General features: G+C 34.0%; 1 protein-coding gene across 2 annotated transcripts in view; it reads right to left on the reverse strand.

Moving 5' to 3' along the window:
- LOC121369289 overlaps positions 1–20,065 on the reverse strand; it is a 70,322-nt gene that overhangs the window by 33,604 nt on the left and 16,653 nt on the right. The gene's annotated exons all lie outside the window — the stretch shown is intronic.

The raw sequence follows: 20,065 nt of genomic DNA on the forward strand, positions 1-20,065 counted from the left end.
AGATTAATGATGATGACGATTTTGATGATTATGATGATGATGATGGTGATGATGATGATGATGATGGTGGTGGTGGTGGTGGTGGTGGTGATGATAATTATGATTATGATGATGGTGGTGATGATGATAACAATGGTGGTGATGGTGATGATGATGATGATGATGATGATAACAATGGTGGTGGTGGTGGTGGTGATGATGATGATGATGATGATGATGATGATGATGATGATGTTGATGATGATGATGAAAATAAAATAATATTAATTTGAGATCAGTGATCCATAGAAATTAGATTTATATGTTCACATACAAAATTGATTACATATTTTATACCAGCTTATGGCAGTGAATTACTCGTATGTGATGTACACATTTGCACACTGCTGGAGATCAGCAAGTAATTTGTTTGTGATAGATTCAATTCTGCTCTTCAGCAAATATATTATTCCAATGACTGAAATATAAAAGCACCAAATTTGTTTTGTTTTCACTCTGTGACTAACAAATATGTTACTGGTCATTTATGATCATTATAACCTGTTTTAAAATCCTTCATGGCAATCTGGAGAAATTTCACACATAATGCACCAGCTCTATCTGTCTTTCAATTTAATTGAGAAATTTTATACGAACATCAATCCTCACTTCATTGATATAGTTATTCTTGCTTTGACATGTACCCAGTAGCTGATGTATTTTTTGTGGTGGGGAGTCATTAAACAACCAGTGATTGATTGATTCATTGACTGTTTCATTGATTCATTCATTGATTCATTCATTCATACATTTCAACTTATTTTTGTGCTTATATCCAATTAAGGTTCACTGGGTTAGTTGGTAGTTGGTTAGTGAGTGAGAAGATGGTGTAGTGGCCTTACACCTACCCACTGAGCCCTTAAGAACTCACTTTGGGTTGGAGCCAGTACCGGGCTGTGAACCCTGTAGTCTGTAGTCTGATGGCTTAACCACTGCACCACCGAGGCCAGTTAACATATGCCAAACATTCTGCAAATCACTGCAACAACATGTTGGCACATACACAAATTAAGGGCTGTGTACTCTCTGTTAACATCTCATCATCTTTTGTATTTGTGCATACAATATGATCTAGCTATTTAGAGTTTTCAACAAATATCTCTGTTTCACCACATACAAAATGTATATGTATCATACAAGTACCAACTTCAAACTGCTGGCTCAGGACACACGAAAAAATCAGTTTTTGTTGTATTATACATAATATGTTAACCATTTGCAAATTTTTCAAAAAGTGTCAACAGTTTTCTTAATGCAAAAATAGATGGGGAAATAACTGAAGTATGTAATCAGCAAAACTGAAGTTATTTAGAAACACCCCACCAACATTATACACCCTGTTGCACATTTCTACAACTGTAGGTTAAGGTCATCTATATACGAGGGTGAAATGAAAAGTTTTGAGCCTAACTATGATGGAGTGCTGCTAAGAGCGATGAAACTTGGTAGGCATATAATTAAACTTTTCTGATGACTAACTAGCTATTTTGTTTGAAGTTCACAACATCTTTGGTGACTACAGCAGGACTTTGAAGTTCAGAGGTATCAACTTTTCATGAAAATGGAGAAAACTGAGTACCAGGCCGTCATCAAGTATCTGAATTTGAAAGGATTAACTCCTACGCAAATCCATGCTGATATGGTCAGTACATTAGGAGATAGTGCTCCCTCATCTGCCACTGTGAAAAGATGGGCAGCAGAATTCCAAAGGGGGAGAAAAAGCATTGAAGATGAACCAAGGTCTGGCAGCCATTCAACTACCTTCACACAGGAAAACATTAATCATGTGCACCAAATGGTGATGGATGATAGACTATTTACTTTTTGCTCCATAGCTGCTGCCATGAGCAAGGCGAGAACATTCTAACCAAAGAACTTGGAATGTCAAAGGTTTCTGCTCGATGGGTACCACACCTTTTGAACCCTGATTAAAAGTGAACCAGACTGACCATGTCTATGGAAGACTTGGCGGTTTTTAGAGCAGATCTGGCTGATTTCATTGAACGTTATTTGACTGAGAATAAGTGTAATTGAGCTAGAAACCAAGAAACAGTCCATGCCGTGAAAAGGCAAAGGTCATTTCATCTGCTGGGAAAGTGATGGCCATAGTTTTTTGGGGATGCCAATGGGGTTGTGTATATGGACTACCTTCCAAAGAGCCAGACCATTATTGGGAAGTATTATGCCAACTTGCTACGGCAGCTGTGTGAAGCTATCATGAAGAAACGACCGGGGAAGTTGACAAAAGGTGCATTGTTCCACCAGGAAAACGCCCTTCTCACAAGTCCGTCATTGCAATGGTTACTGTCCATAACTGTGGTTTTAGCCTCATTCAGCATCCGCCATACTCCTCTGATCTGGCACCATCTGACTTCCATCTCTTCCCAAACATAAAGAAACACTTAGCTGGCAAGCATTTTCATGCTAATGATGAGGTCAAAACTGCTGTCAAAGCAGGGATTCAGGCACTGCAGCACCGCTGACAGAAATGTGTGGACCATTAAGGGGACTACATTTGTACATTGAAAAATAACTAGTAAAGAAACTCCTTCCAAAAGTGCAGCATAGTTAGGCTCAAAACCTTGTTGGATGCCATTTATCACATTAGATTTACAGGATTTATATTATCACTCCTAAAAGTGAGGAATTGTAAATATATCTGGAATACTACAGTCAAAAATAAGATGGAAAGCAATATACCTTCTTGTGAAACTGTTTTTGTGCAGCATTTGCTGGCTGACCCCTGTCAGTTTAGACCTAGCCAATTTAGACCTTTGCGGAGTATGTGCATGCTGTAAGCAGTGGTTCATTGAAGACACATTATTTTCAAATGGATAGTCTATATAGAGGATTCATCATGTGTGTTTTTTAATATGGAAAATATCAATTGAATCTATATTAATCGGTATGCTGAGACAAATATCATTAACTAGACGAGGTTGATACTTTACATATTAAAAAACCTGAGTAGTGAATTCTATTTATCCTATAACACTTCTAAAATAATATTTTAATTCAATATTTAGTAAATCACAGTTTTAAAGTCGCCTCCATCTGTAATATTACATCATCACAACTAGCACAAATGTTATGTAGTTTGACATCACGTACTTTAACTAAATCTCATGAAAACGTTACACTCAGGTATACAGGTCTTGTTCGCTTGTAAACAAAATGAGCCATTGACAGCAAAACATCATTAATTGAGTTAATAATGGAAAATAATAAATGAGTTTATGACATGGATATTATGGGTAAGTTATAGGATAAAATATGATACTAATATGTGAATGCCACTGATTAGGCAGAATACAATGTCTAAAAAGTGTATCTAGTATATTAGGTTCATCAAACAAGATTCCTTGATGATTATTTGGTAGGAGTAGTGTACATGTATGTTGTAAAAACAGGTTTCTTCCCTTTCTCTTCTGTCTCATTCAAGTGTGAAATAAACTTATGTTACAGACACCAAACAGCCATAGTGTGAAATAAACTTATGTTACAGACACCAAACAGCCATAGTGTGAAATAAACTTATGTTACAGACACCAAACAGCCATAGTGTGAAATAAACTTATGTTACAGACACCAAACAGCCATAGTGTGAAATATGTTACAGACACCAAACAGCCATAGTTTTAAATTATGTTACAGACACCAAACAGCCATAGTGTAAAATATGTTACAGACACCAAACAGCCATAGTGTAAAATATGTTACAGACACCAAACAGCCATAGTGTAACTTATGTTACAAACACCAAACAGCCATAGTGTAAAATATGTTACAGACACCAAACAGCCATAGTGTAAAATATGTTACAGACACCAAACAGCCATAGTGTAACTTATGTTACAGACACCAAACAGCCATAGTGTAACTTATGTTACAGACACCAAACAGCCATAGTGTAACTTATGTTACAGACACCAAACAGCCATAGTGTAAAATACGTTAAAAGAATATTCCTTTCCTTTCCTATTATTATCAGTATTTTGCATTTTATCACTTTCAGTACAAATATGCGTACACTTATCCTATCAAAGTTTAATGAGCACAGCCAAGTCAGTCTTATCGCGTATCAAATGGCAAGGTCGAGGCAGGTGAAGATATGAAGCCGTGAACGACTGTACTTAAGATGATTTAGTATCTAATATAAAATAATCTGCGGATGAATTTTTTTTCTTTTTTCTTTTTTTTCTTCTTTGTTTTTTGATGGATGGATGGAGGGCAGTATTTGGGGTTGTTATTTAAAGGGACTTAGTTTTCAAACACTAAGGCATACGTTTTATTATTAGAGCTGTTTTTGATAACTGAAATCATACTTTACTTAGATTTTATTGTTTAGATTATCCATTTCCGTACATTTGAAGTGGTTTTGGTCATCCTGGTGTTTTTAATATCACAAAATGCATTTCTCATATTTTTAAAATGCACATGCATCTGAGAAGTAACAGTTATGGAGTCAAGTTTTAGTCTATTTTTAGACAGTATTTCACCCTTTTAAAGTCACAGACTCAGGTTTCACTCAATTGTAACTTTATCCAAATGTGTTACAGGTTTGTAGATTAACTAAACTTAGTGTGCATTTTCATGTCCCTTTAAAGTTGTTTTAGTGGGGGGGTGTTTTTGTTAATAATACCACCCACCATTAGCTTTCTCCCTTTGGATTTCCAGCTCATTTGGTGGGTGTGTGTTTTTGTTAATAATACCACCCACCATTAGCTTTCTCCCCTTGGATTTCCAGCTCATTTGGTGGGTGGGTGTTTTTGTTAATAATACCACCCACCATTAGCTTTCTCCCCTTGGATTTCCAGCTCATTTGGTGTGTGTGTGTTTTTGTTAATAATACCACCCACCATTAGCTTTCTCCCCTTGGATTTCCAGCTCATTTCTTTCCAAACTGGCAGCTACTCCTATATCATTCAACCTCTATTACTGTCCACTTCCACATCCCAATCCTTGTCTCTCAATCCAACAATGACAAGTACTTGTCTCTGGTTGCTTTCTACGCCACATACCTGCCACTTCTCAGAAAATAAAACATTTCTTTGGATACCCGCTGGTCACATTTATGAATGTGTGACTGATTTGTGGTATAAAACCATGTGACTTTTGTATCCCGACAGCTCTTATTTATCTCCACTCTATTAAGCTGTTCAGGATGTGAGTTAAAAGTGTTAACATATTCCATGCCATCTGTCACATATGACATTGGCTCACCTTCACGTGTTATTGAACTCCATATGCATATTCTTTTTTTTTCAAAGTATAAAGTTACCTCAGTTCAGTATAAATATAACTATCATGTTACAGCCACTTATGCACATTTTTTTATTACTATGTAAATTTATTTATACCCAATCAAATCAATGGTTTATAATTGATGTGCTATAAAAAAGAAGAAGAAGATGCAAATCAAGACTTAAGGGCCAAACTGGGCCACATTTACAAAGCATGTTGGGTTTTTGGGGTGTAACTTTATGTATTTACATAGAGAATAACTAGTTAATGATGTCAGATATCTGCTTTATCCTGTGAAGGTAAGAATGGGAAATTCCGTGAAGCTCTGCCGAGCGGAATTTCTCATTCGGCCTGAACTAGTTATTATTTTTATCCTGCAGACCATAAAATTTAAGGGAAAAGCTATTATATCTGTTATTTCTTCCACATTTTATGATGACCTAGTGGTCAAATGAGCAATTTTGTAATGTAGCTATCGGCGTTATGTCATACGAGTGATGTTAAAAGTCATAATCTGCTAGTATACGTTTATGACTTTTTTTTAATCGGTCATCATAATCTGTCAATAGAAACAGTGGTCCCAGGATAAAATTGTGTTAAACACCTGGATTTAAGAAAAACAGACTTGGTAAATTCGGCCCATGGTGTGTTTTAAAGCTGTAAAAGGGCAAGTAAAAGATCGTGAGTGCTAAAAGTGGGTTTCCATTCTGTACCTCTGTACCAAATACATGTATGTATCTAAATCACCATATTATGTCATGCTTCACGATTTAAACATATATACCATTATAGAAAACAATTTTTAATTTCTGTGCCTTTTTTTATCATCTGAACCCACCAGAAACTGCATTTCAGTAATGATCATATTGGTGGATTATGTAACATGATAACGGCTTGTGGATTGTTCATTCCATCATTTTACACCCAACAGCCAATGTATATATTTTGTACTGGGTGTAATGAAACATTTTGACACCCAATAGCTGATGTGTATTTTTGTGATGGGTCATCATTAAACAGTCATTCATTCATTAATTAAACATTCATTCTTTAATTAAACATTTATTCATTCATTCATTCTTTCTTTCTTTCTTTTGTTCATTAAGTTCCATGATTTTGCCAGTACATTACATACACACTACTACAAATAATAGGAGGTGTGCCCTATTACTTGATGATCAAAATCAGACATGGAGGTGTGCCCTATTATGTTATGATCAAACTAAGACATGGAGGTGTACCCTATTACTATGATCAAAATGAGATATGGAGGTGTGCCCTATTACTTGATGATCAAAAGGAGCACTGTGTGTGCTCTATCACTTGATCAAAATGAGACATGGAGGTATGCCCTATTACTTGATCAAAATTAGATATGGAGGTGTGTCCTATTACTTGATAATCGAACTAAGACAGAGAGGTGTGCCCTATTATGTTATGATCAAACTAAGACAGAGAGGTGTGCCCTATTATGTTATGATTAAACTAAGACAGAGAGGTGTGCCCTATTATGTTATGATCAAACAAAGACAGAGAGGTGTGCCCTATTACTTGATGATCAAAATGAGACAGAGAGGTGTGCCCTATTATGTTATGATCAAACTAAGACAGAGAGGTGTGCCCTATTATGTTATGATCAAACTAAGACAGAGAGGTGTGCCCTATTACTTGATGATCAAAATGAGACAGACGTGTGCCCTATTACTTGATGATCAAAATGAGAAATAGAGAAATGCATCATGTACCAAAATTATGTTTCTGAACACACGGGTAAAAAAAAATCCCAACCAAACATGTAACAAAACCTGAACTTGGTAAACAGTGATACCAAATATAAAAGTGATTGATTAACGGATCACTGAAATGTTTAGGACAAACAGATGAACTCCAACTAATCTTTAATTAAACCTTAACCTAACTTAACTTCATTTATAGTCAATCAAATTCTGCAGATGAACTCCAACTAATCTTTAATTAAACCTTAACCTAACTTAACTTCATTTATAGTCAATCAAATTCTGCAGATGAACTCCAACTAATCTTTAATTAAACCTTAACCTAACTTAACTTCATTTATAGTCAATCAAATTCTGCAGATGAACTCCAACTAATCTTTAATTAAACCTTAACCTAACTTAACTTCATTTATAGTCAATCAAATTCTGCAGATGAACTCCAACTAATCTTTAATTAAACCTTAACCTAACTTAACTTCATTTATAGTCAATCAAATTCTGCAGATGAACTCCAACTAATCTTTAATTAAACCTTAACCTAACTTAACTTCATTTATAGTCAATCAAATTCTGCAGATGAACTCCAACTAATCTTTAATTAAACCTTAACCTAACTTAACTTCATTTATAGTCAATCAAATTCTGCAGATGAACTCCAACTAATCTTTAATTAAACCTTAACCTAACTTAACTTCATTTATAGTCAATCAAATTCTGCAGATGAACTCCAACTAATCTTTAATTAAACCTTAACCTAACTTAACTTCATTTATAGTCAATCAAATTCTGCAGATGAACTCCAACTAATCTTTAATTAAACCTTAACCTAACTTAACTTCATTTATAGTCAATCAAATTCTGCAGATGAACTCCAACTAATCTTTAATTAAACCTTAACCTAACTTAACTTCATTTATAGTCAATCAAATTCTGCAGATGAACTCCAACTAATCTTTAATTAAACCTTAACCTAACTTAACTTCATTTATAGTCAATCAAATTCTGCAGATGAACTCCAACTAATCTTTAATTAAACCTTAACCTAACTTAACTTCATTTATAGTCAATCAAATTCTGCAGATGAACTCCAACTAATCTTTAATTAAACCTTAACCTAACTTAACTTCATTTATAGTCAATCAAATTCTGCAGATGAACTCCAACTAATCTTTAATTAAACCTTAACCTAACTTAACTTCATTTATAGTCAATCAAATTCTGCAGATGAACTCCAACTAATCTTTAATTAAACCTTAACCTAACTTAACTTCATTTATAGTCAATCAAATTCTGCAGATGAACTCCAACTAATCTTTAATTAAACCTTAACCTAACTTAACTTCATTTATAGTCAATCAAATTCTGCAGATGAACTCCAACTAATCTTTAATTAAACCTTAACCTAACTTAACTTCATTTATAGTCAATCAAATTCTGCAGATGAACTCCAACTAATCTTTAATTAAACCTTAACCTAACTTAACTTCATTTATAGTCAATCAAATTCTGCAGATGAACTCCAACTAATCTTTAATTAAACCTTAACCTAACTTAACTTCATTTATAGTCAATCAAATTCTGCAGATGAACTCCAACTAATCTTTAATTAAACCTTAACCTAACTTAACTTCATTTATAGTCAATCAAATTCTGCAGATGAACTCCAACTAATCTTTAATTAAACCTTAACCTAACTTAACTTCATTTATAGTCAATCAAATTCTGCAGATGAACTCCAACTAATCTTTAATTAAACCTTAACCTAACTTAACTTCATTTATAGTCAATCAAATTCTGCAGATGAACTCCAACTAATCTTTAATTAAACCTTAACCTAACTTAACTTCATTTATAGTCAATCAAATTCTGCAGATGAACTCCAACTAATCTTTAATTAAACCTTAACCTAACTTAACTTCATTTATAGTCAATCAAATTCTGCAGATGAACTCCAACTAATCTTTAATTAAACCTTAACCTAACTTAACTTCATTTATAGTCAATCAAATTCTGCAGATGAACTCCAACTAATCTTTAATTAAACCTTAACCTAACTTAACTTCATTTATAGTCAATCAAATTCTGCAGATGAACTCCAACTAATCTTTAATTAAACCTTAACCTAACTTAACTTCATTTATAGTCAATCAAATTCTGCAGATGAACTCCAACTAATCTTTAATTAAACCTTAACCTAACTTAACTTCATTTATAGTCAATCAAATTCTGCAGATGAACTCCAACTAATCTTTAATTAAACCTTAACCTAACTTAACTTCATTTATAGTCAATCAAATTCTGCAGATGAACTCCAACTAATCTTTAATTAAACCTTAACCTAACTTAACTTCATTTATAGTCAATCAAATTCTGCAGATGAACTCCAACTAATCTTTAATTAAACCTTAACCTAACTTAACTTCATTTATAGTCAATCAAATTCTGCAGATGAACTCCAACTAATCTTTAATTAAACCTTAACCTAACTTAACTTCATTTATAGTCAATCAAATTCTGCAGATGAACTCCAACTAATCTTTAATTAAACCTTAACCTAACTTAACTTCATTTATAGTCAATCAAATTCTGCAGATGAACTCCAACTAATCTTTAATTAAACCTTAACCTAACTTAACTTCATTTATAGTCAATCAAATTCTGCAGATGAACTCCAACTAATCTTTAATTAAACCTTAACCTAACTTAACTTCATTTATAGTCAATCAAATTCTGCAGATGAACTCCAACTAATCTTTAATTAAACCTTAACCTAACTTAACTTCATTTATAGTCAATCAAATTCTGCAGATGAACTCCAACTAATCTTTAATTAAACCTTAACCTAACTTAACTTCATTTATAGTCAATCAAATTCTGCAGATGAACTCCAACTAATCTTTAATTAAACCTTAACCTAACTTAACTTCATTTATAGTCAATCAAATTCTGCAGATGAACTCCAACTAATCTTTAATTAAACCTTAACCTAACTTAACTTCATTTATAGTCAATCAAATTCTGCAGATGAACTCCAACTAATCTTTAATTAAACCTTAACCTAACTTAACTTCATTTATAGTCAATCAAATTCTGCAGATGAACTCCAACTAATCTTTAATTAAACCTTAACCTAACTTAACTTCATTTATAGTCAATCAAATTCTGCAGATGAACTCCAACTAATCTTTAATTAAACCTTAACCTAACTTAACTTCATTTATAGTCAATCAAATTCTGCAGATGAACTCCAACTAATCTTTAATTAAACCTTAACCTAACTTAACTTCATTTATAGTCAATCAAATTCTGCAGATGAACTCCAACTAATCTTTAATTAAACCTTAACCTAACTTAACTTCATTTATAGTCAATCAAATTCTGCAGATGAACTCCAACTAATCTTTAATTAAACCTTAACCTAACTTAACTTCATTTATAGTCAATCAAATTCTGCAGATGAACTCCAACTAATCTTTAATTAAACCTTAACCTAACTTAACTTCATTTATAGTCAATCAAATTCTGCAGATGAACTCCAACTAATCTTTAATTAAACCTTAACCTAACTTAACTTCATTTATAGTCAATCAAATTCTGCAGATGAACTCCAACTAATCTTTAATTAAACCTTAACCTAACTTAACTTCATTTATAGTCAATCAAATTCTGCAGATGAACTCCAACTAATCTTTAATTAAACCTTAACCTAACTTAACTTCATTTATAGTCAATCAAATTCTGCAGATGAACTCCAACTAATCTTTAATTAAACCTTAACCTAACTTAACTTCATTTATAGTCAATCAAATTCTGCAGATGAACTCCAACTAATCTTTAATTAAACCTTAACCTAACTTAACTTCATTTATAGTCAATCAAATTCTGCAGATGAACTCCAACTAATCTTTAATTAAACCTTAACCTAACTTAACTTCATTTATAGTCAATCAAATTCTGCAGATGAACTCCAACTAATCTTTAATTAAACCTTAACCTAACTTAACTTCATTTATAGTCAATCAAATTCTGCAGATGAACTCCAACTAATCTTTAATTAAACCTTAACCTAACTTAACTTCATTTATAGTCAATCAAATTCTGCAGATGAACTCCAACTAATCTTTAATTAAACCTTAACCTAACTTAACTTCATTTATAGTCAATCAAATTCTGCAGATGAACTCCAACTAATCTTTAATTAAACCTTAACCTAACTTAACTTCATTTATAGTCAATCAAATTCTGCAGATGAACTCCAACTAATCTTTAATTAAACCTTAACCTAACTTAACTTCATTTATAGTCAATCAAATTCTGCAGATGAACTCCAACTAATCTTTAATTAAACCTTAACCTAACTTAACTTCATTTATAGTCAATCAAATTCTGCAGATGAACTCCAACTAATCTTTAATTAAACCTTAACCTAACTTAACTTCATTTATAGTCAATCAAATTCTGCAGATGAACTCCAACTAATCTTTAATTAAACCTTAACCTAACTTAACTTCATTTATAGTCAATCAAATTCTGCAGATGAACTCCAACTAATCTTTAATTAAACCTTAACCTAACTTAACTTCATTTATAGTCAATCAAATTCTGCAGATGAACTCCAACTAATCTTTAATTAAACCTTAACCTAACTTAACTTCATTTATAGTCAATCAAATTCTGCAGATGAACTCCAACTAATCTTTAATTAAACCTTAACCTAACTTAACTTCATTTATAGTCAATCAAATTCTGCAGATGAACTCCAACTAATCTTTAATTAAACCTTAACCTAACTTAACTTCATTTATAGTCAATCAAATTCTGCAGATGAACTCCAACTAATCTTTAATTAAACCTTAACCTAACTTAACTTCATTTATAGTCAATCAAATTCTGCAGATGAACTCCAACTAATCTTTAATTAAACCTTAACCTAACTTAACTTCATTTATAGTCAATCAAATTCTGCAGATGAACTCCAACTAATCTTTAATTAAACCTTAACCTAACTTAACTTCATTTATAGTCAATCAAATTCTGCAGATGAACTCCAACTAATCTTTAATTAAACCTTAACCTAACTTAACTTCATTTATAGTCAATCAAATTCTGCAGATGAACTCCAACTAATCTTTAATTAAACCTTAACCTAACTTAACTTCATTTATAGTCAATCAAATTCTGCAGATGAACTCCAACTAATCTTTAATTAAACCTTAACCTAACTTAACTTCATTTATAGTCAATCAAATTCTGCAGATGAACTCCAACTAATCTTTAATTAAACCTTAACCTAACTTAACTTCATTTATAGTCAATCAAATTCTGCAGATGAACTCCAACTAATCTTTAATTAAACCTTAACCTAACTTAACTTCATTTATAGTCAATCAAATTCTGCAGATGAACTCCAACTAATCTTTAATTAAACCTTAACCTAACTTAACTTCATTTATAGTCAATCAAATTCTGCAGATGAACTCCAACTAATCTTTAATTAAACCTTAACCTAACTTAACTTCATTTATAGTCAATCAAATTCTGCAGATGAACTCCAACTAATCTTTAATTAAACCTTAACCTAACTTAACTTCATGTATAGTCAATCAAATTCTGCAGATGCAGCACAAAATGTAACCACCATGTATTACAATGATAGTTGTAAATATATAGAGGCTAAAAACATGAACTTGCGTGGTGAACACCTACACCACAGGACTTTAGACTAATCACGCCCAAATTAGGAACAAACATGATGATGTCAAAACATTTCCCCTCCACTTTAATTAGATTAAAATAACTTGAAATACATTTCCGAATATTCATAACCCCTTCAGCAGCTGTTAATATTAATAACATTACTGCAAAATTGTGTTGCACCCACATTTATGAGATCTATACCAAATAAAAAATACTGTCTTATTAAAGGGACAGACCCTAGTTTTTAAACACAGGCATATTTTTCACCCTGTAAAAATGGACACTAAGTTTGGTTAATTTACAAATCTGTAACAACAGAGTGAAACAAGAGTCTGTGATACTGAAATACCATTAAAAATAAACTAAAACGTGACTCCATAACTGTTACTTTTCAGATGCACATGCGTTTTTAAAAATATGAAAAATGCATTTTGTGGTATTAGAAAGACCAGGATGACCAGAAACACTTCAGTTGTACGGAAATGGATAATCTAAACAATAAAATGTAAGCAATGTTTGATTTTAGTGATCATAAATGGCTCTAATAGTGAAACATGTGCCTTAGTGTTTAAAAACTAGGGTTTGTCCCTTTAAAGAATTATTCAAAAGTTTAAGGCAATTAGAAAAACTCTAACCAACACTTCAATTAACAGGGGCGAGAGGTAGCCCAGTGGTAAAGCACTCGCTTGATGCACGGTCAGTTTGGGATCGATCCCTGTCTATTTCTCACTTCAGCCAGTGCACCACGACTGGTACATCAAAGGCCGTGATATATACTATCCAGTCTATGGGATGTGCATATAAAAGATCCCTTGCTGCCAGTAAAAACAAGTAGCCCATGAACTGGCAACAGCAGGTTTCCTCCTTCAATATCTGTGTGGTCCTTAACATATGTCTGACACCATATATCCCTCAATAAAATGTGTTGAGTGCATCGCTAAATAAAACATTTCCTTCCTTCAATTAACACGACTTTAACCAAATGTTGATGGTGGTCTGAAAGTGTTTTTCTTTTATTTTGGCCATCTTGATCTGTTGAAAGAAGATGACTGCTCTAGATATTTGTACTGTTTAATATGTTATGAGTTGAGTGGGTGTAAGCTTTGTGTTCTATTGATCTCTTTAGCACTACTATCACATTCCATCAACAAGATCTTTTCTCATATATTCTAAATAATGGCAAAACTGCAAGGCAGACAGTTTCAGAAATAATTAATAAGCAAAATATTGCAATAATGGAAGTGTCTGACAAAATACTTTAAACATTAATTAATTGTACCCTTTCCTCCTGTAATTGTGGACAAATATCTGTACATATATAAACACATAAAAAAGTTAACATATTGGGTGTTGTACATAATGTTTAATAAACAATTTGTTATATTGTTGATAGCTGTGTGTTATTCAGTTTACTTCTCATCTGCAAATATTAGATGGTTTATTAGTTTATTTTAGGAAATAAAAACATTAGTGCTCAGCCTGTCAGTCGCCACATTCACCAACTGTGATAAAAAATATATAAGTTGCGATAAAATAATCAATGTGGCAAATGTCTCTGGTGATTTTTTTTTTAATAAAAAATAATTAAATACGAGCTCAGTTTCTTCTGATCAGTCTGGCTATGTTATCAATCTCCGATTGGACAAACAATCCATGAATTCATTTTGTTGTTCTTTGTTTATTGCTACATTTAGATTTCTGTTCATTGTTATATAAATGTAATCCAGCACCAGACATCTGAACGCAATGTCAGATTCTGACGAGTTCCATTTGATAGTGTTTCCCATTCTTATCCACTCTTATGGCAAAACAAAAGAATCAGGCTTGATAAAAATGGCATCTTGCTGTTGACCTGCACGGATCTCAATGCGATATAACACTTTGTATAATTCTGAATCAAAAATAGTCATTGGATTCGAAACCCCTCCCTGATCAAGCATTATTGTTTTTTTCTAAATATATTTTCCAACAAAGCATGACTCGATCCCCTTATAAACCAGTCTAGACCATTTTTTCATTTGTCAACTAACATATTTTATACTTTCTTCTTCTTCTTTGTTGTATGCTCAGACAGGGACCCAAGTGTCTCGAAGAAAAGCTGCTGCATTTTGTATGTTCTCCGAGGGGCCAAAGAATTTCTCCTTTAGGGGTTCATCTGAAGGCCAGTCTGGTTTTCTCTGGTTAAATATTTTATACTGTGTATATAAAAATCGAAGTAGGCACCATCTGGCTCCAAGATGAAGAAGTTAATGTAGAGGGCTGGCTGATATAAATTTCAATACTGGGCAATTAGTCATTCGTCATATATCCACAAATTCACCCAAAGGAGTTACGTGACTCGGTTTTTTTATTTGATGAGAAAACTGAAAATTTGGACAAAGTCATTGGTTAAAATGCTGTCCTGTTCTTAAACAATGATCCATCGTCTGGGTTAAGTGATGTCACTGACCACTAACCTTTAGTGATCCTTTCTCTACCAAAAGAAAAATTATATTTACAGTCAAATCATAAAAGAAGCAGTTTTGCATGAATGTTTCCTGTGAACATATTTCCCTTTATGATATAGCACTTGTAACTATGGGGGTGGGACGTAGCCCAGTAGTACAGCGCTCGCTCGATGCATGGTCAGTCTAGGACTGATCCCCGTTGGTGGGCCCATTGGGCTATTTCTCGCTCCATCCAGTGCACCACGACTGGTATATCAAAGGCTGTGGTATGTGCTATCCTGTCTATGGAATGGGGCATATAAAAGATCCCTTGCTGCTAATCAAAAAGAGTAGCCCATGAAGTGGCGACAGCAGGTTTCCTCCCTCAATATCTGTGTGCTCCTTAACCATATGTCCGATGCCATATAACCATAAATAAAATGTGTCGAGTGCATCGTTAAATAAAACATTTCCTTCCTTGTAACTATGATACAGCACCACCTTGCAACTATGATACAGCACCACCTTGTAACTATGATACAGCACCACCTTGTAACTATGATACAGCACCACCTTGTAACTATGATACAGCACCACCTTGTAACTATGATACAGCACCACCTTGTAACTATGATACAGCACCACCTTGTAACTATGATACAGCACCACCTTGTAACAACTATGATACAGCACCTCAAGCAAGAGAGAGAGAAATCCATGTAATTCACAGCCTTACACCACTGTGCCATTGGAACCTGTACTACTGCAGAGATGCAAACTCATTATCTACCAGTGTTAAGGCAGAGGACGTAATAACTATTGCCATAAAAGGCTCTCAGCCAATTATAAAAACATTTTGTAATGCTACATGGATCAATACCCTATATGTAGCTGATTTGTAAGAAATTAGTAGGCTATTAGGCTATGGTTGGAGCTGGGTAATCTAATCATAGGTGATGGGCCACACTGCAAGACACAACATGTTTACCTAAACAAAAATGTTCACATTTTCTAGCCTACATTTTATCTTATTTAGAGGATAACCCTTTGAGTTTCCTGATTGGTTGACATACAGGCACATACCAGTGGTTTAACTGTCACAAATTTAGTTTTAGCACAGTCAATACATGTGAAATTTAGAACAGTAAGCTCGAAGACAACATAGTTGGGTTATCTGTATTACCTTAAGAAAGAAAGAAATGTTTTATTTAACGATGCACTCATCACATTTTATTTACGGGTATATATGGCTTCAGACATATGGTTAAGGACCACACAGATTTTGAAAGGAAACCTGCTGTCGCCAATACATGGGCTACTCTTTCCTATTAGCAGCAATGGATCTTTTATTTGCGCTTCCCACAGGCAGGATAGCACAAACCATGGCCTTTGTTGAACCAGTTATGGATCACTGGTCGGTGCAAGTGGTTTACACCTACCCATTGAGCCTTGCGGAGCACTCACTCAGGGTTTGGAGTTGGTATCTGGATTAAAAAACCCATGCCTCGACTGGACCCAGTACCTACCAGTTATCTTAAGAATACTATTCAGTAGGGAATATTCCAAAATAACACAATTTAGGTACAATAGGAACAGTGTGATATTTTATAATAAACAAGTGATGAAGCAGAAGAAATCACATGACATGACATTGTCATTAAATGTTTATGCCTGGATATGCTGGTATAACATAGTGAGTGATGAAGCAGAAGAAATCACATGACATGTATTTGTCATTAAATGTTTATGCCTGGATATGCTGGTATAACATAGTGAGTGATGAAGCAGAAGAAATCACATGACATGACATTGTCATTAAATGTTTATGCCTGGATATGCTGGTATAACATTCCTCTGGACCCACTCACTGGTGTTGCCAGTGGTCAGGCCCAGGGGGGATGTGCCGGAACCTTTTGAGGATAGAGGCATATTACAAGATTTTCCATATTCATATATATATATATATACACACAGGTATGCCCAAACTAGATTCAGATGGGCAACATGGCAAGAATTGATGAAGCTCAAGTTAATACATTAATAACACATAAACCACAATTAATTGTTGAACCTCAGGTTAATCCATTAATAACACATAAACCACAATTAATTCATGAACCTCAAGTTAATCCATTAATAACACATAAACCACAATTCATTCATGAACCTCAAGTTAATCCATTAATAACACATAAACCACAATTCATTCATGAAGCTCAAGTTAATCCATTAATAACACATAAACCACAATTCATTGATGAAGCTCAAGTTAATCCATTAATAACACATAAAAAACAATTAATTGATGAAGCTCAAGTTAATCCATTAATAACACATAAACCACAATTCATTGATGAAGCTCAAGTTAATCCATTAATAACACATAAACCACAATCAATTGATGAAGCTCAAGTTAATCCATTAATAACACATAAACCACAATTCATTGATGAAGCTCAAGTTAATCCATTAATAACACATCAACCACAATTCATTGATGAAGCTCAAGTTAATCCATTAATAACACATCAACCACAATTCATTGATGAAGCTCAAGTTAATCCATTAATAACACATCAACCACAATTCATTGATGAAGCTCAAGTTAATCCATTAATAACACATAAACCACAATTCATTGATGAAGCTCAAGTTAATCCATTAATAACACATAAACCACAATTAATTGATGAAGCTCAAGTTAATCCATTAATAACACATAAACCACAATTAATTGTTGAAGCTCAAGTTAATCCATTAATAACACATAAACCACAATTAATTGATGAACCTCCAGTTAATCCATTAATAACACATAAACCACAATTCATTGATGAAGCTCAAGTTAATCCATTAATAACACATAAACCACAATTCACTGATGAAGCTCAAGTTAATCCATTAATAACACATAAACCACAATTCATTCATGAATCTCAAGTTAATCCATTAATAGTGTACCACGACTGGTATATCAAAGGCTGTGGTATGTACTACCCTGTATGTGGGATGGTGCATAAAAAAGATCCCTTGCTGCTAATCAAAAAGATGAAGCAGTGACAGCAGGTTTCCTCTCATAATATCTGTGTGGTCCTTAACCATATGTCTAACACCATATAACCATAAATAAAATGTGTTGAGTGCATCATTAAATAAAACATTTCCTTCCTTCCTTCCTAGACATGTATAAATTGCCTGTGCCAGGATTTGGATGAACCCTCTGATGACAATCTGAGGATCTTGTCTAAGCACCATGCTTATAAAACTCAACACCATCATGCTTATAAAGCGTTTAGCATTAACAGATAACACTCACCACTCCAGATTCAAACAGAGTGTGAAACTTTGACACAATGACAACACCATACAAATTGCATGTGTGTGATGTCATGAAAGATTTCAGTCTAGACTCTTAACATTTTATAGGCACAGGCCATGTTATCAGGCCTCAAAGTAGGCAAAGGGTCTGATAACGCATACCGGCCTCGGTGGGGCAGTGATTAAGCCATCGGACTACAGGCTGGTAGGTACAAAAAGATCAGGATCGATGTCATCAAAATGTTTGCCTCAGATTTCTTCACCCAAATATATCTTTTCTAGTTTGCTTCAGATGATTGCATCCCACCAAAATGTGACGCACCACCAGAGTACACTGACAGTGCTCACATTGAGGAGGAGGATCCTTCTTCAGAATAAATTCATGAATGAGTGAAGTATGTATGACCGGTGCGAGTATGACACAAGACTATTTCACCTATAGAGGACTGCCACTCTCAGGACTGACTTTACGGAATGAAGCTTGTTAAAAACTGCACCATTCCAATCATCTTGTAAAGTTAATAAGGTATTATATTATGCCTAATGCTAGGATTAAAATGAGTGTAAGGCACACCAAGACTGACATGTGGCAAACAGAAATGTAATTACAGTGCCTGTCTTGAATTTCTATGAAATAGTGTTAATAAACAACAGAATCTGTTAAATCTTTCTTGAGATGTGCAAGATTAAACACATATTTGGATGGTTTGATACATGAAGGTAGTAAAACAAACTATGAAGGAGTTGATGAAATGTAAGGATAGCATTCGGCTTTGCATCAAACAACTTCATATATTTGTTAACAAATACTGTAGGATGATTTGCTTATGAATTAATTGTGGTGGCATACTGTAGAAAAAGCTTTGCACATCTAGCATTCAAAGTAGGTTTGTGAGCATCAAAGTACAAGCTCTTGACAGGAGATGGTCGAACAGCACCAAGACAAGGTCTAAGTCTCTGACTGTGAATAGGTAAGACTTGCATGCTCACCCACAGGCAATGGATCCATAGTCAGGTTTTGATAGTGGGGACAACACAGTACTGTCCTCGACTTTCTTGACATGTGATGACCTTCTGGTAACCTGAACAACTGTTCATGACTTATTTTGATGCCCGAGTTACTCTAGGCTCTCCAGCAACATTTACCTCTGTCAAATGTCTGGAACGCTGTTCATGTTGACACAGATATTGCAAGATGACTCCCTACACATTCAGGGAACATTTTGTTCTTAACTTTTTTTATTAGCAACAGTTTGTGATTATCACTGAGTAGCAACTGCTATTTAACATTTTAAATTTGAGTACCAATCTCATAAATTTACACAGTGAATGTTCCCTGACTTGATGAGGGAGAGGGCAGGATGTAGCTCAGTGGTAAAGCACTTGCTTGATGCACGTTCGGTCTAGGATCGATTCCCATCAGTGGGCCCATTTGACCATTTCTCATTCCAGCCAGTGCATCACGTTTGTTATATTAAAGACTGTGGTATGTTCTATCCTGTCTGTAAAATGGTGCATATCAAAGATCCCTTGCTGCTACTAATGGGAAATGTAGGGGAGTTCCTCTCTAAGACTGTATGTCAAAATTACTAAATGTTTGACATC

Source organism: Gigantopelta aegis, chromosome 3 (assembly GCF_016097555.1).
Source record: "Gigantopelta aegis isolate Gae_Host chromosome 3, Gae_host_genome, whole genome shotgun sequence".
NCBI classification, from domain to species: Eukaryota; Metazoa; Mollusca; class Gastropoda; order Neomphalida; family Peltospiridae; genus Gigantopelta; species Gigantopelta aegis.